The sequence below is a fragment of the Microtus oregoni genome, unplaced genomic scaffold (genome assembly GCF_018167655.1).
Source record: "Microtus oregoni isolate MIOR12 unplaced genomic scaffold, Mior012 000005F_ref0000423, whole genome shotgun sequence".
NCBI classification, from domain to species: Eukaryota; Metazoa; Chordata; class Mammalia; order Rodentia; family Cricetidae; genus Microtus; species Microtus oregoni.
The window spans coordinates 14,389,545-14,407,226 of NW_024543064.1; the positions used below are offsets into that span (position 1 = coordinate 14,389,545).

General features: G+C 48.1%; 1 long non-coding RNA gene across 1 annotated transcript; it reads right to left on the minus strand.

Annotated features, from left to right (window-relative positions):
- Window positions 1-5,673: 5,673 nt before the first annotated feature.
- Window positions 5,674-15,580, minus strand: LOC121447819. Its single transcript, XR_005974306.1, has 3 exons — window positions 15,272-15,580; window positions 11,149-11,395; window positions 5,674-6,583 (listed from the first exon to the last, which is right to left on the minus strand). It is a non-coding gene; the product is annotated as an uncharacterized LOC121447819 (long non-coding RNA).
- Window positions 15,581-17,682: the final 2,102 nt, after the last annotated feature.

Genomic DNA, 17,682 nt, shown 5'->3' on the forward strand with positions numbered 1-17,682 from the left:
CAGTCCTGGGTTTTGGAGTCTCCACTACCAAAACAAAGGCGGTAGAAGAGGGGTCTGGAGAGATGGTTCATCAGTTAAGAGAGTTTGCTGTTCTTCTAGAGAGCCCAAATTTGATTCCCAGCACCATGTTGAGTAGCTCACAACCACCTGTAATTTCAGATTGGACGATGACCAAAGAGACTGTTCTGCAGAATGGACAATGGTCAAAGAGACCACTGTCCTGACCTACATGCTATTTTCTTCTCCTTGGGGAGTTTATTTTTAATTACATGCATATGTCTATGTACTAGTATGTCTGTGGGAGGCTATGTACAGGGTGCAGTGCCTATAGTGGCTAGAAGAGGGTGTCGGATGCCCCAGAGCTAGAATTACGGGAGTTTGTGAATTGATTGGTATGGGTGCTGAAAACCAAACTCAGGTTCCCTGCAAGAACAGCGAGCTCTCTTATCTCGGACCCAAAGTCACTAGTATAGGCCTGCTTCCTGAGCAGGGTTTTCTCTCTTGGTGATTGACGAGCCTATTTGGGTTAACACTTAAGGGAGGGGACAATGACCTGCCCCTGTTCTTCATCTGAAAGCCTCCTGCCAGGTGGTAGTCTCGGGATCTTCCTGACAGTTCAGAAAGTCTCCACCCGGGACCATACAGCTCAGATTCCATTCTTCCGATAAGAAAATCACACCACAGAACATATTTGTTCAAATTAAAGGAAGACAAAAATTAAATAAACACAGAAAAAACAGTCAGGCATGGGGCTGGGTGATGGTTCAGAGGGCAAACTGATTGCTGAACAAGCACAGGGACCAGAGTTTGGTTCCCTAGCACTTTCTTATAAGCAGACATGGAGCCACATGTCTGTAACCCCAGCACTAGGGATGGGGAGACAGGTGAATTCCAGGGCTGGCAGGCCAGCCAGTCTAGCTGAACTGGTGAGCTCCAAGTTCACTGAGAGACTGACCCTGTCTCAAAAACTAAGGTGGAAGAACTATTGGAGGAAACATCACGACTGTAGTGTGCAGGCCCCTTGTTTGTTCCCGGCTGCTCAGTCCCAAACCACACAGAAACTGTATTAATTAAATCACTGCTTGGCCCATTAGCTCTAGCTTCTTATTGGCTAACTCTTGTATCTTAATTTAACCCATTTCTATTAATATGTGTATCACCATGTGGCTGTGACTTACTGGCAAGCTTCCATCCTGCATCTGTCTCTGGTGGGGCCACAAGGCTTCTCCCTGGCCACGTCTTCTTTCTCCCAGCATTCAGTTTTCCCCATCTAGCTCTGTTCTGCCCTGCTCTGCTATAGGCTCAAAACAGTTAACCATTGGTATTCACAGCATACACAGGGGAATCCCACATTACACGACATCAACTCTGGCCTCTACGTGTGATGGCACGGTTAGCATGTGTGTGCAAGCGCCTGTGCATGTGAGTGTGTGTGTGCATGTGTGTACACACACACACATGAAGTTAGGACTTCCTAGGATGCTATGGTCGTCCTTTAATGGGTCTCAGCAAAGCCCTGCTACCTCCACTTTCCTTCCTCTTGTTCAGTATGTAATCGGTAGCTACCCTTTCACACAGAATTTTAAATTTCAGTAACTGTCATGGGCATGGTCCACTAGAAACATAGATGGGCACGTCTGTATCTTTCCATAATGTCTGAATTTATCGAATGTGCTGGTTTCATTGGCTGTGGCTTATCAAGTAGTCCTGATGTCCCTAGAAAGCATGACTGTTGGCAATCACAGGTCCTTTTTATTACAATCCTGGTAACTAATATTAACTCAGAACACACAGTACATGTTACACATTTGAATATGTGTATAAGCATGTGTTTAGAAATAGGCGTATTACATATATCTTATATATACACATGCATGCGTTACAGAAAGAGGCCTTACTGGAGGTAGAGGCTGAGAGCCGCTGCAGGAGGATGATGGATATTAACACGTCTAAGTGGAGAACTTCTGGGAACTAGGCAGAGTTGACCTGGGGGTCCTGAGTTGCTGGGTCTGACCAAACCTGATCAACAGGATGGGAGCAGGGAGGGGAGGTGCAACTTTGTCTGGGTGGATAGGGATAGATGGATGAACATACAGATGGCAGTTGGGATCAGGTCACATCAAGCATTGGGTCCCCACAGTCTGTGCTGAGCTGAAGCCCCTGAGACGGTTGGAGGTTCCCTGTCTATTGGTCCGTACACACACACATGCACACACACACACCAGGAAGCTGGATGACAGGTAGGCAGAGCCATTGCTATTGTAGTATTAGGTGTTCTTCTTTTTATGGGGTCCAGAAGAGGGTGTCGTGCCCTCTGTTGGTTTCATGTGTTTGGTCAGTTTCTCATACGGGTTTAATACATTCTCATACCCATGTGTTCTCAATAAACTTTGGTGTGTGTATATTTGGGTGTAGTGATATTTCATTTGTATTTTAATAAATAAAGCTTTCATGGAGTTGAGAGAGTAAAACAGCCCCACTGGTCAGCTTTACAGACCAGGCAGTGGTGACACGCACCTTTAATCCCAATAATCACACAAGTTTGCCATAGAAACTGGGTGGTGCATGCCTTTAATTCCAGTCCTGGAGAAGAATATAAAACGAGAGGAAACAGCTCTCAGACACAGTCTCATTCTGAGATTCCTGGAGGCAGGATTTCCATTTCCAACTGAGGTAGAGGTAGGAGCCAGTGGCTGGCTGTTTTGCTTTTCTGACTTTCAGGTTGAACCCTAATTTCTGTCTCTGGGTTTTTATTAATTTTTATTAATTTTATTTATTTATTTATTTATTTTATTAATTGTGCTGAGTCCTGGGATCAGGACTACCATGCCCAGTTTTATAGGGTGCTGGAAATCAACCCCAGGGCTTTGTGTTTGCCAGGTGCATCCGCAACCCGAGGGCGAGTGTTCTTCTGTGGGAACACTTATGCCCTGCTCATGTTGTTTCCTTCTGATGCGTAGACCATCTGCTGGTGTAACTCCTCTCGGGTTCCCACTACCTATGTCCCTATTCCTTCCTGATCCTTCCATGATGAACACATTTGGCAGAGGACTCTGGGTATGCCCAGCAATCCTCTTTCTCCTTGGTGGCACAGCGTTGCCTTCCCGCAGAAGGCTCTTCGGGTTGGGGCTGTGTGGCCAGCTTAGCTGGAGAGCTCTCTCTCACTCTGGTGGCTCAGCAGTGTTCCTGGCCTGGCTGGTTAGTCATCTAATTCTAAGGAAGTGGAATTAGGAAGTTTACAGCTACCTCCTCCAATTTAGCTTCAGTCAAGACTTTTTGAAGTCGGGACTAATTTGATCGCTACCCGGTTGACTCACCTGTCTCTCAATTGGTCCAAATCTAGACAGGGAAGCAGGGTGTAATTCTTCTCTGACCTTGTCTCCGAGCCCCTGAGCCGATGACTGATCCGGGAACTTAATAAACAAGGAGGCGAACCAGAAAAGCCAAGGGTAAGTGGCATTTGAGGTAAGCTTCCAAGACGATCTCAGGAGCCATAGCAGGGTCACAGGGAGGGGCATAGCAAATGGGAGTGACAGGGCCCGGGCACAGCACGGACTTCACAGGCTTTAGTATTTAGGTCACTGCATCTTAACCTTGAACTGCACAGAGCTGGCTTGGGCACAGGCTGGGGGGGGGGGGGGGGGGGAAACTGGAGTTGAAGTAGGCAGCTCGAGGAGTAAGGACCAAACTGCTTCTGGTCCTTAGCAAATCTTCTGTCTGCAAACCCTGCAGCCGCCACTGGGGGCGGGGCAATAGCTTTAAATCAGGGCTTTAAGGGCAACTAAATTCCTGTATGCTTATAAAAGAACATTACTGCCCAAAGTGCGGTGGGGATTTTGTTAAGGGTGCCATTCTGGTCCATTCAGTCTGAACTGAAGACTAAGATGTGGGCATACTATGGGTACCTCAGTAGCTCCCTCCCCAAGACTATCAAAAAAATAGTTTTTGATTCTCACTGCCTTTCGCTCAGACTCATCTTTGATGTAGGGGCACTCCTGAACCTCATGAGCTGCTTAGCCACACTGCTAGCCTTCACCCAGACACATCAGGAGCATCCTCCCAGTTACCACATACATCTGCTCCAGATGTTTCCAAGTGCCCCCCAGTGCAGCTAGTCACCCCCAGTAGAGTTATCCTGGAGGCCACTCAATGCAATGGGAATGGACTGGCATCCAGGGAGCCATCTAATCCTGCCATCAATTGTAGTAGAAATCAGAGGCGAGCACTGGGGCTGGAGAGATGGCTCAGCAGGCCGGAGTGCTTGTGGTTCAGTCACAAGGACACCGATGCCTCACAATCCCCTGTAACTCTAGTTCCAAGGGACCCGACACCTTCTTGAGCTCCCTCATACACATGTGCTCATACATGAATGCATGTATCCATCCATCCATATACACACATACGTGAACAACTTTTTAAAAGGTTGGTTCTGGATATCTTGCTTACAGAAGGTGGGTCGCAACTAATTGCCAGATTCCACCATGGAAGGTTAAAAAAAAGTTATGGATGTTCTATGTATAAATAGAACGTGTCATCTGGCGTAAGCTGAGACACAGGAATTAATGCCATTAAGTTCGGTTCTGGTTGACTCGAGGGTCAGGAAGCGAAAACAGCCAGTGTCATACGATTCTGCCTCTAAGATCCAGATTGCACAGGGAGTTTAAAAAGAGACCAGAAAGACTCGAGAAGTGTGACTCAGTATACTTATTTTTTTCCCCCTAAAAAAAGAATCCGAACAGGAACAGTGAATGAGGGAAAATGAAATAAATACAGGAAGACAGGAAAAGAGATTCGCACGGTCCCCTACCAGCAGAATCAACATCAGCTGCTGTGCTGGTTCATCCTGTCAACTCCATCACCATGGAAACACATCTTCAGGGAGGTTAGGAGAGATCCTTTAGACTGACTGAGGTGGAAGACCCACCCTCCATGTGGGCGGTGCCATTCCCTAGGCTGGGGTCCTAACTGACTACAAAAGGGGGAAGTCAGCTGAACACCAGCATCCGTCTCTCTGCTTCCTGCCTATGGACCGGATGTGACCAGCTGCCTCGCGCTCCCGTGGTGACCATGCTTACCCCACCATGATGGACTGTGTACCTGGTCCTTAACTTGCTTATGGAAATTGTTTTGTCACAGCAATGAAACTAGTAAGCCAAGGGACCTAGCAGAAATGTGGATTCCTAGGCCCCACCCAGACCTGCTGAATCAGAACCTCTGTAAACTGGGCCCCGGAAGTAAAATTTACTGCCTCGTCAGGGTAATTCTGATGCTTGCCTACTAGGTGTCACGACCACACTGCCTTAAGGGAAAGGTGGATGCACTAGGAGTGACAAGAAGCAAGAGGAAACAAGGTTTTGTGTGTGTGCATGCGTGTGTGTGTGTGTGTGTGTGTGTGTGTGAGAGAGAGAGAGAGAGAGAGAGAGGGAGAGAGAGAGAGAGAGAGAGAGAGAGAGAGAGAGAGAGAGCCTTGTAAATCTGTATGGAGAGCAGGGCTTGATAATGGGCTATCTCCCTCAATTGCTTTGCCATCTTACATTTTTGTTCGTTTGGTTTGGTTTTTCAAGACAGGGTTTCTCTGTGTAGCAGCCCTAGCTGTCCTGGAACTTGCTCTATAGGTCAGGCTGGCCTCAAACTCACAAAGATCCTCCTGTCTTTGTCTCTGAGCGCTGGGATTAAAGGTGTGTGTCGCCACTGCCTGGCTTGCCATCCTGCTTTTTGCAAGAGGGTCTTTCATTGATCCAGGAGCTCACTTTTTTGACTAGACTAGCAGGCCAGCAAGCCGTGGACTATTCCTGTCTCTGTCCCTCAGGACTGGGATTACAGATGCACGCACACTGCTGCATCCCTCTTGATCGTGGGTGCTGGGCATCTGAGCTCAGTTTCTTAGGCTTGTGTGGGCAAGAACTTTACTCACTGAACCATCTCCAAAGTCCCCAAAAGGAGAACCAAAAAGTCAGACATGTAGCATCCTCTAGCCGAGGCTGAGCCAATGAGAAGCTGGGGAGGATAAAACCAGCATCCTCTAGCCGAGGCTGAGCCAATGAGAAGCTAGGGAGGATAAAACCAGCATCCTCTAGCCGAGGCTGAGCCAATGGGAAGCTAGGGAGGATAAAACCAGCATCCTCTAGCCAAGGCTGAGCCAATGAGAAGCTAGGAAGGATAAACGGAATCACAATCCTTGGGCTTTTAGTTTATTGGGGACATACCTCATTTTCTTTCACCTAGCATGCTATACTGCTGGCTCTTTAAAAATTAAAGCTTTTAAAATTTAATTTTCAAAGATGTTCTCCTATAGAGTTCTGCCTGACCTGAAACTCAGTCTGTGAACTAACAGAGATCCACCTGCCTCTATCTCCTGAGTGCTGGGATTAAAGGTATGTGCACCACCACACCCAGAAGCTGCTGGCTCTTTATGTACATGGTTTGAAGGTTTCAAATGGCTTGCTCACGCGTGAATGCCAGGTGATCGTAGGACACTGATTGAAGACATTTCCAGGCTGTAGAGATGTTGAAACCAGGGGGAAACGTTCATTCCCAATATGTGAAGTAGGTCATTTTCCAGACGGCGCTCTCTACTTGAGACCTGGATAACGGGAGAGGGTTCACATTTAACTGGGGTCACTTCATTTGTGGATTTGCTCTTGGAGAGCCTGTCTCATGGTATGTGAAGTGATTGCGGACCAGGGATCAGCTGTGCTGGGTGAAGCGGGGGAAAATGATTGGAAATGGGAAATAAAATATGGATTGCGTTTTTGGCTTCCAGGTTGGGGTGACCTATCTGGGTCACACTCAGGCTATGAGTAATAGTTATCCCCGACACTGGTGACTTAAACATTGTATAAACACATGTAACCCTCTGGAGATGTCACCCCTCCCCCCACCTCTCTGATCCATCTTCACAGTTCTTTCCGTCTAGGACCACACACTCCCACTCTCTAGGGCTGCCCTTCTGGCTCCCTTGCTCATCACCCGCCCCCCCCCCCCCCCAGCTCTTCTAACCTTTCTCCTCCCAGCCACTCCCCACTATCTTTGGACCCTGTCTCTTCATTCAAACTTTCCTGGAGACATCCATCTCTCAGGGCCTTAAACACCACCAAAGGGCTGGGATCTGGGAGCTCAGACCTGCTGGGGGCCCAGCTAACCTGAGATGCAGTTGCCTCTCTTGTAAGCATCTCAGAACACAATTAAGCCACCCTCGCGGCCCGCCCTGCTGGCAGCACTGCCGACACCCAGTTGCTTGGTTGAACACCTTGTAGCCATCCTGAACACCCATCTCTGCCTCACACCCTGTATCCAATCGTCAACAGGCACTGTTGGCGTGGTCACAAGTCAAAAGGACGACAATTGAGTTTAAAGCTCTTAATTGACCCCATTAGGGATTCTAGAACAAGGCACTAGACTGTTCTAGAAAACAGAACGAGAGTCTCATGGGCTGAGCAGAGAAGGCCAAGTTTGTAGACAGGACAGCAGAAAGGGGACGGGCTGAAAATAGGAAAAAAAAAAAAAAAAAAACCTTCATTGGTTGACACCAGGCAAGGTCAAGTCACTTTTAGTGGAGGGAGACATATGATCCTGCCGGCTGGACTGGTCTGTTTGGGAGATTTGGCTGGCATTTCTGTCCTCATTTATTTTTTTAATGAATTCGTTAAGCTTTTTATTTTTAATCACACATACACACGCATATCTGTGTGTATGAGCAAAAGTGCAGTACTCTGGGAGCCCAGAAGAGGGCATAGGTTTCCCTGGAGCCGGAGTGTGAGCCACCTGATATGGAAGCTGAGACCCAAACCCAGGTCCTCTGCAAGAACAGCGAATTCTCTTAACTGTTAGGCCATTTCTCTAGCCCCATTCCTTAAGCATTCTTTAAAAATTACCTTTAAAAAATTACCTTTATATTTATTTATTCATTTGTTTGGGCATGTGGGTATGTGTGTGCCTCTGTGCCATGCAGAAGTCAGAGGGCACTTGCCAGGTCGGTTTCTCCTTCCATCATGTGGGCCTCGGGGGTTGGACTCAGGCTTCATGCCGTGGAATATTGGTTTAAGATGTGTTACATTTGTTTATGCTTTGGAACATTTGTTTTTTATTTATTTAGTTATTTATTAAAGATTTCTGCCTCCTCCCCGCCACCGCCTCCCATTTCCCTCCCCCTGCAAAAGTGTGCTGCATTCTTTTATGTTGCATTTATTTAACTCTGTGAAGCTGTGTGGCCTGTCTAAAACACCTGATTGGTCTAATAACAGAGAAAGACAAAAGCCCAGAGGCAAAGGTAGATGGCATAATTTAGTTAGAAAAGCTGGCTAGAAACAAGCCAAGCTAAGGCCGGGCATGCCTAAGCAAGAATAAGTCTCTGTGGATTTATTTGGGATCGGGATAGAGGGCCCCCAACGAGTAAATAAAAGAAAAACAACAACAACCCCAGTGCCAGGCCTGACTACAAACATCTGTCCCCGCTGAGCCATCCCCTCCTCCCTGTCCTCACTTCTCAGAAGGCCAGAGAACTCACTGTGGAACTTTGGCGTGGCCGATCTCATTTTGATTTGAACCTGGCCTGTTGGGGCCAGGGCAGAAGCCTAAACAATGGTGTCCTATGAGATCACACACTCCTTTCAAAATATGCCCAGAAACTGGCGGCCCTCCGTCTTCACAGCTGCCACCTTGTGGGAACTGCACTGTCATCCCCTGTGTGACAGGTGACAATCATGTTGCACTGTCTTGAGCTACACAAGGGGTGTGTTACTGGAGGAATTTTGGGTATCAGAACAAGGATGATCAGGGCATGTGGGTCACAGTAGAAATGGAGATGACTTATTAAAAAATAGTAAGGCTGAACCAGGCAGTAGTGGCACACGTCTTTAATCCTGGCACTAGGGAGGCAGAGGTAGGCGGATCTCTGTGAGTTCGAGTCCAGCCTCATCTACACAGCTAGTTCCGGGACAGCCAGGGCTACACAGGAAATCCCTGTCTGGAAAAAACAAAGCAAAAGGTTACATTTATTTGCTCTCTGAGTTCAAGGCCAACTTGATGTACATAGTAAATCTTTATTTCAAAACATTTATTCATTTGTGTGTGCTTGTGTGTACATGTGCATGTGTGTTGTGCACGTACACACATGTGCACGGCACAACGGCTGTGTGGAGGTCAGAGGACAGCTTGTAGGAGTCATTTCTCTCCTTGTGCCATGTGGGTGCTTGGGGTTGATTTCAGGTTATGTTGGTGGCAAGTTCCTTTAACTGCTGAGCCATCTCCCAGGCCCCTTAGCTGCTTCCCTTCTCCTCCTCCCTCCCTCTCCTCCTCTTCCTCCTCTTCTCTCCTTCTCCTCCTACCCCTCCTCTTCTCTCACTGTTCTCTTACTTCCTCCTCCTCCTCTTCTTCACTCAAATAACTACCAAAATATTTAGGTTGCCATGAACTGTGGGTCTCCTAAGCTCTTTTGAGGGGACCCAGGACACTCCTGGTACAGGGGACTCAATGTACTTCTCCAGCCATTGCCGACTGGCTCATCCCCTGTGTTCCTTCAGTGGTAGGCTGGAAAGCTGGCTTCTTCTTTCTTGGAAGCTTTTCCACCCAGGACCTCCTGTAGCATCAACTATCCACCAGGTATGGGCACATCTCTGTCTTCCTGGCCTTTCAGGGCTTTCTAACCAACTACCACTGTGTATGTATGTCGGTCTGTCTTCATTCCCGGTGACATAGTAACAAACTATTACAAGATTGAGGGCTTAAAATAACACCCATTAATTCTCTCAAAGCAGTGGAGGTCAGAAGTCCCTGATCAGCTTTGCTGCATATAAACAAAGGTATGGGCAGGACCCCACCTCCTCAGGAGGCTCTGGGAGTGATGTGGGGTTCCCCTCTGTATGCTGTGAATATGTTTTATTACCATTGGTTAATAAGAAGCTGCCTTAGTCTATGGCAGGGCAGAATATAGCCAGGCTGGAAGAGATAGAGAGAGAGAGTGGGCAGAGTCAGGGAGACACCATGTTGCTGCCAAAGGTGACAGACACCTGACCCTTAGTAAGCCACTACCTTGTGCCAATACACAGGTTAATAGAAATGGGTTAATTTAAGATATAAGAGCTAGCTAGAAATACAGTTGAGTCATTGGCCAAACAGTGTTGTAATTGATATAGTTTCTGTGTCATTATTTCGTGTCTGGGCAGCCGGAAAACGAATGAGCTGTCTCCGTGTACATGGGAGGAGAATCTATGTCCTTGCCTCTCTGGCCTCCTTCATTGGCAGAGCCGGAAGTGGGGCATCTTGCAGCAGTGGCAATGCCACTTTCTTCCCCTATGGCAAAACCTCCCTTCGCCTCCATCCTATAATAATAGACACTCTGTGGTTCCATTTAGGATCCACTTCACTAATCCAGGATAATCTCATCATTGTGACTTCCTTAATTTCCTCACTCCTGCCCACTTCCTGCGAGGCCACATTTACAGGTTCCAGGGATCAGGCCCTGGACATCCTTGTAACTTTTCCCCCAGGGCCTTTGACACCCAGGAAGGTAGGTTTCTCTACAGCCTTGCCCTTTCCCCAGATCCCTCATGATCCTAGGGGTGCCTGGGGGACTGTACATGCTGAGACTCTTCTTCTGAAGGGCTGAGAGCCCAGGGGCCCTGAGGGGTGGGAGCCTTGTTTCAGCTGTGATCCTCCTATCAGCTCCACCATGTCCTGTCTGTAAACCTTCCTCCTTGAAGCCTTCCTCTTCATCCGTCCATACAATAGAGGCTCTGCTCTCTCTGGCTAAATCTCTCCTCCTGCGCAGCCCCAGTGCCTTCACCACACAGCCGGTCCCCACTGTTTCTGCCCCCACAGAAAGGGCATCCCAACTAATTGAGGGGCCAGTCTTGGCCTTCTGCTTACAGGCTGGCCACTGTGCTAGAGAGCCCGTGGGCCACCTCTGGGAGAGTTTTTCTATTTGAGCATGGTGGAGGGCCACTCAGCCCTTCCCGAGTTCTTTTATGCACAGGTCCTCTCAGTCTTTCCACAAATCCAATTCCAACCCTCCTCCGCCCACTGTGGTGGAAGCCTGAACACCATAGGCAAGCCTCACTCCTTCAGAGCCCCACACAGGCAGGCAGGCAGGCAGGCAGGCAGGCAGGCAGGCAGGCAGCCATTTTGGCAGGGCGGTACCTGTTCACTTACCTCAGAATGGAGCACTTAAAGAGCGGATAAATCCCCTCCATGCAGCTGTTGACATCATCTCTTAGCACAAAAGACATTGGTTGCAGCTTCTTTCCTCACAGAGGTCCAGAATGATGAGGAAAATGAAGAGGGGCACGAAAGCCTGTCTTCTGTCAGCCAACTTCTAGGTTCTTCTTCCAGATGGCGTCCCATCCCAGGGAGCAGCAAGGTTCTCACAAAGTCAATTACACGCCGTTACATTTTTCTCCTGAAAAAAGAAACAAGGCTCTGAGAGGATAAGTAACTCGCTCTGTGGTATTCTTTTAATATTTATTTTATTTATTTATTTATGTATGTGTGCACATACCTGTGTCTTTGTATGTGCACATGTGTGTGCGAGAGCCTGCAGAGGCTGGAGGAGGGTGCTGGATCCTAGGATTGTTGGTTTTTTTTTTTTTTTTTTGGCAGCAAGCAGCTGTGTTTGCTGTGTGGCTTCTTCAAACTACCAATGGAGTGTTCACAGTAGCTGGGTGCTTGGTAGTTAGCTCAAGGCAGAGCAGTCAGGATACCAGGGTCTGACAGCTGTCAATCAAGGCTTGAAGCCACCTCAACCTCCCCCCCCCCCAGCATTGTAGCTTATTAAAGACTTACATTAAAGACACCATTAACACTAGCAGTGGTTTGATAGCGTCTTCCAGCACATAGCTTCTGCCTGGAGCTCTCAGGGCATGGTGGGCCTCTTAATCTATCCCCCTGCCTCTGCAAACACCACTCCTGAGGAAGTTTTGTCCAAGGCCAGCTCAAGCTGGGATCTCTTAGAGGATGACGTGAGGATAATCCTCTCCAAGACTTGGAGTAAGGACTGACCTGTGACTTCTGTCCCCTCCTCTGTCTGGATTTCTGCTAGGAGGCTGTAATGGCAAGGTAAGTGGTGACTGAGGATGTGGGCTCAGGGCATGCGGGATCCGCTCTCGTTCTGTGATCAGTGCATGGGAACCTGTTAGATGTTAGATGCGACCGGAAAGGTAACCAGCAAGTTAGTCATTTGACTGTATGGCTTCTCTGACGACAATCGTTGGTTAGGAGACCATGAAGCGAGCCAGATAACAGGTGGCGTAAAATAGCAATTATGGCGTAGGCCTTTAATCCCAGCACTTAGGAGGCAGAAGCAGGTGGATCTCTGTGAGCTCAAGGCCAGTCTGGTCTACAGAGTGGGTTTCAGGACAGCCAGGGCTACACAGAGAAAGCCTGTCTCGAAATTGTCCTCCTCCTCCCCCGCCCCAACACACTATCCACATTTCTTGTGAGGTAGAGTCTTTCACTGACTGACAGCCTCTGGGCTTTGACTGTCTATAATTCCTCAGGACTGGGACTCTAGGCATAAGCCACCACATCTGGTTCCCAACCCCATACCAGCTATGTTTTTTTTTTATGGTTAATTTACTTATATGGGAAACTCAAAACAAAGTAGACTCAGCCAAGATGATCATGGAGAACTGCGTGGGTAGACCCACACAAGCAAACAGACAAGCTGAAGGTTTTATTTTTGAGCACAGAATTAGCCCTTGGGAAGGTGGCTGAAATGGTTAGCGGCAGCAACCCAGCATCCATCGGTGCCTTTGGGTCCCCGGAATTGAACTCAGGCCCTCTTGCTTGTAGAGCAATTTCTTTACTGGCTGAGCCATCTCCTCCGCCCACAAATAACCCATGAAGACTGTGGCTTCTGAATCTCCCCAGAGCCACAGCGCTCCAATGAGTGCACACATTTCAAGCTCCCAAGCATGGCTGTGACTCTTAGAGACACTTCGTTTCACTGGCTTGAGGCTGTGAGATCAGTATCTCCAGGCTGGAGTGGGATCACACGGGGAACCGGCTCCTGGGCCTGAGTCTGTAAAAGCCCAGGTGAAGGTGGTGTTAGTGTGTCACGTGACAGTGTGATGAGGCCAGGTCACTGAGCTTGGGAGAGAGTAGGTGAAGGGTGAATGATGAACAAAGATACTTTTTTTTTTTGAGGAAGTTCTTTTGTAGCTAGGAGAAGAGAGAGGGGGAAGGCTGCTGGGAGATTACTTTTGTCTGAGCCGGATAAGTGAGGGTGCCCGATGATAGAACTCGTAGTTAAGATAGAAGGTTATTTGAGGCTTTCTTTCTCATACAGGAGCTCCTTCAGTTCAAGGACGGTGTCCTCTCAATGTTGGATTGAGTCTTATACAACAGCTCCTTCCGGGAAGGGGCTGTCTTCCATTACAGAGGGAGCCCCCTGGAAGAGCCACTGTGACTCCATAATCAGATGTATCCATCTGTGGAGATAAAGGCTGTCTCCTCCATCACAGTACAAGTCCCCCAGGGCAGAGTCTAGGTCTCCCCTGGAATGAGTGCTCCCTGGCACTGGGGTTTATGCATTCTTTACTTGACTGAGAGGTCCTGAAAGAATGCATTTCTTCACTGGTCTGGAGACCCTAGAGCAGTGGTTCTCAACCTTTGGGTCATGACCGTTCTGAGGGTCCAATGACCCTTTCACAGGGGTCACCTAAGACCATCAGAAAACACAGATATTTACAGTGCGATTCACAACAGTAGCAAAATAACAGCTATGAAGTAGCAATGAAATAATTTGATGGTTGGGGGTCCCTACAGCATGAGGGGCTGTATTAAAGGACTGCAGCCTTAGGAAGGTTGAGAACCACCGTGCTAGAAGCCAAGGCGGACTCCCCACTTTGCTCCACTTGTCCACAGTGTATCCAGTGTTAATACTGACCAGGCGTCTCTCTCCCTCCCCTATGTCTATTTCTGTGGTTTCAAAGGGTGGTTTCTGCCAGAAAGCTGCCTGGGATCCTGATGGGGATGTAACTCTGTTTCCTTGACAACTGCAATACCCACAATAAGACTGCCACAGTTTGACTGTCAGTGGTCCATGATCTCATGTCTTGAATATCGACCCCAGCTGGCAGTGCTCTTGTGGCATGGGATCCTTAGGAGATAGGGACTGACTGACAGAAAGAAGCTTTGAAGGGGGAACCATCCTTTGCCCCTGCTTCCCCCTCGGCTCCTGGTCTGCTATGGTGTGAACAGCCTTCACCTTCTACTCCAGCCACCGTGACTTGAGATTCCCTCCGCGATGGACCCAAACCCCCTGAAGCCATGAACTAAGAGAAATCATCCCTTCTTGAGGCTGTCAGGCATTCTGTCTCAGAGACAGAGAAACAAGACAAAGCCATTGTCAACCACCCCACCTCCTGGGTAAAAAACTGGTTCCCCGAGGCCAAGTGACTTTTTCCCTCCAATAAAAGATCCATCATTCTTCCCATGGTGGTTTGAATGAGCATGCCCCTCACAGCCTCATGTCTTTGAACACTTGGTCCCCAGTTAGTGGTGTTTGGAGGAGGTTATGGAGTCTTTAGGAAGTGCAGCCTTGCAGGAGGAAGTATGTCACTGGTGGTGGGCTTTCATGGCGGAGAACCTCACCCCACTTCCTGTTCTCTCTGTCTCTGTCTTCTTTCTGTGTGTTTTTCTGCCATGATAGACTCTTTCCCTCTAAGACTGTAAATCAAAATAAGGTCTTTCATTTTTAAGTTTCTCTGGCCATGATATTCTATCACAGTCATGCATCAAAGCCACTAATACACTAGTACAGTGTCGGTGGCATATACTCAAGTAATTTTTCTCGTCATTTATAGGATTAAGAACACATAGAGGCCTGGAGAGATGGCTCAGTGGTTAAGAACTGGCTCCCTCCTAGAGAACCCTGGTTCAGTTCCCAGACCATATAGCAGCTACCAACTGTCTGTAACTCTAGTCCTGGGGAGTCTGATGTCCTCTTCTGGCTTCTGTGGCCACCAGGAGGCATGCATGTGGTGCACATATGCACATGCAGGCAAAGCACCGCACACACAAATGCATATTTAAAGCAACATAAACAACATATTCCTGATTTATGCAGAACGTGAATGGAAGAATTCAGACATGAGGAGTCTCCTATCATATACATGGGTGAAAGACTATACTTTCAGGGATCGTTTCTATAGCTCATGCACATATGGGCGATAAGCAAGCAAAGTTACAGGACGAATATTCTAGAAATAGTGCCTTTTTGCATGTTAAGGGTTTAACTGTGCCCCCCCCCCCATTTACGTATTCAAGTACTCACCCCTATTATTTCAGAATGTGGCTATGTCCACGTGATTCCAACAGTTGGGAGGTGGAAGCGAATCAGGAGTTCCAGTTTCATCCTGGGCTACATTTGAGGGCAGCCCAATCGACTTGAGAGCTTATCTTAAGAAACACGTGACTGTGTTTGGGGGTTAGGGATTTAAATAATGATTGAGTTAAAATGAGGCCACTAGAGTGAGCCTCCACCAGCATGGATGGCTGCTATCCTCATCTGAAGGAAAGGCCTGGACACAGATGTCAGTGGAAGGCACAGATCGGAGGGGGACATCTATAGGTTCCCTGGAGACCCCTCAGAGAAGCCCATCCCTTGCTGGAGCATTGGTCTCAGACTCCATATTCAGCTTCCTGTTTGCCAGATAGGATCTATTTATGTTACTTAAGCTCTCAAGTTTGTGATTCTTTGCTCTGGCAGCCTCTGGAAAAATGTTATACTTTTGTGTTGCTCTGGCAACCGTTTAAAATTAAAGTTGGGCTTGTGCCGATTCAGAACACAGCCAGTTTCTAGTTAATACCGTCTCCAGTTTCCCAAATGGCCAGTTCTGACATCTGCCTTCACTCCCTTCACCTAGTGGCCATCTCCCCCTTTTCTAACCCACCCCCTCACTCCCCACAGCCTATAGAACCACACAGATAAAGCCTCCTGAGTGCTGGAAGTCAAGGATGAGTGTCTTCGTTTGGTTCCCTGTTGCTATGACTAACATCATGACCAAAAGCAATGCCCACAGGTGGCAGTCTGCCATCAGGGAATGTCAGGGTGGGAGCTTGAAGCAGAGGCCGTGGGGAGATGCTGCTTACATGCTTGAGTCCCATGCTTGTGCAGCTGCTTCTCCTGTACAGCCCAGGCCCACCTGCCCAGAGACGGCACGGCCCACAATGGGTTGGACCTTCCTATGTCAACCGCGAATCAAGAAGACACCCTACAGATATGCTTACATGGAGGCAGTTTGTTGGCTGAGCTTCCCTCTTCTTAGGTAATGCCAGGCTTGTGTCAAACTGACAGCTGAAGCTGTGATGATCCAGCACACTGGGGAGATTCTTAGCTTAAGCCCCGACTTAAGAGTGGGTGGTCATGTTACCCATCATCCTCAAGAATAATGTTGGCGCAATGAGGAACACTATGCAACCCCATGAGAGTGAAGGCGCAATGAAGGTCTGAGGTCTTGCATTCTAAAAGGAATCGAGTGACCTACTTTCTGGTATGCCTAACTTTGCCTGACATTAATACAAAATTCTCAGGAAGCTGAAAATCCAGAGGTCGCCAGGGTAGGGGAGTTAGCCACTGAGAGGAAAGACATCACGAGGAATCACCTAGGTGACATTTAGCCTGTGGGAGATTGTCTAGATTATTAATTGGTGGAGGAGGGCCTGGCCCAGTGTGGGTGACACCATTCCCTACGCAGATGGTCCTGGACTGTATAAGAATGCTACCTAAGCACAAGCCTCCCACTTGAGCCAGAAAGTGAGCCAGCAAGCAGTGTTCCTCCAGAGTCCTGCCCCAGTTTGCCTCAAACATTGGATTGGGGTCACGAGAGTGTAAACTAAGCAAATCCTTCCCTCCTCTAAATTGCTTGTAGGTCAGAGTGTTGTATCACAGCAAGAGAGAGGAAACGGGAGCACAGGGGATGGGGCAAGATTCGTCCTTTAGTTAGTGCATGTACATCACACGGTTGTTAGTGTGTGTCCATCACAAGGTTGTTAGTGTGTGTTTATCACACTAGTTAGTGTGTCCATCACATGGTTGTTAGTGTGTGTCCACCACAGTCCTTAGTGTGTGTCTACCACACTGTCCTTAGTTAGTGTGTGTCCACCACACTGTCCTGCAGTTAGTGTATGGTCATCGTACGTGTCACCTCTACCTCTCGATTGCTTAGGGGCTTGGATAGATGGGTTGGGAAGATTCCTTTGGGGAAGAGAGGGTTATGAGTTCCAGGGAATCTCTCAATAGGCTGCCTGCCATTCCCTGTAGCAGTGGGGAGAGAAAGAAGCCCCTGTAGGTGTAGCCTGAGTCGTCACGAACCCACACCTACCATCTGACCCTAAAATCGGTGATGAAAGCATATAACTGAAACCAAGTGAATTCAGTTAGAGAGCTGATTAAGTCATTCTCATAGGTGCAACATGGAACGTTCCAGAAGGACCAGAAGACTCATCCAAGGGCTTCACTTTGGGAGGTAGAGGAGGGAATCCCACACCTTAGAAACAATGAGATGTGCTTTTCATTCATATGCCAAAGCATCTAAAGATATCTCAGAGTTGAAAATATTGCCTCTAAAAGACTCCTTATAAGAAGGCGAATAAAAGCCAGGCAACTCATGGATGGAAAAACGCCAATCTTGTAAACAGAAAGTGGTGACTAAGTTGTATATGTAAAAAGCAACCTTAATAGTA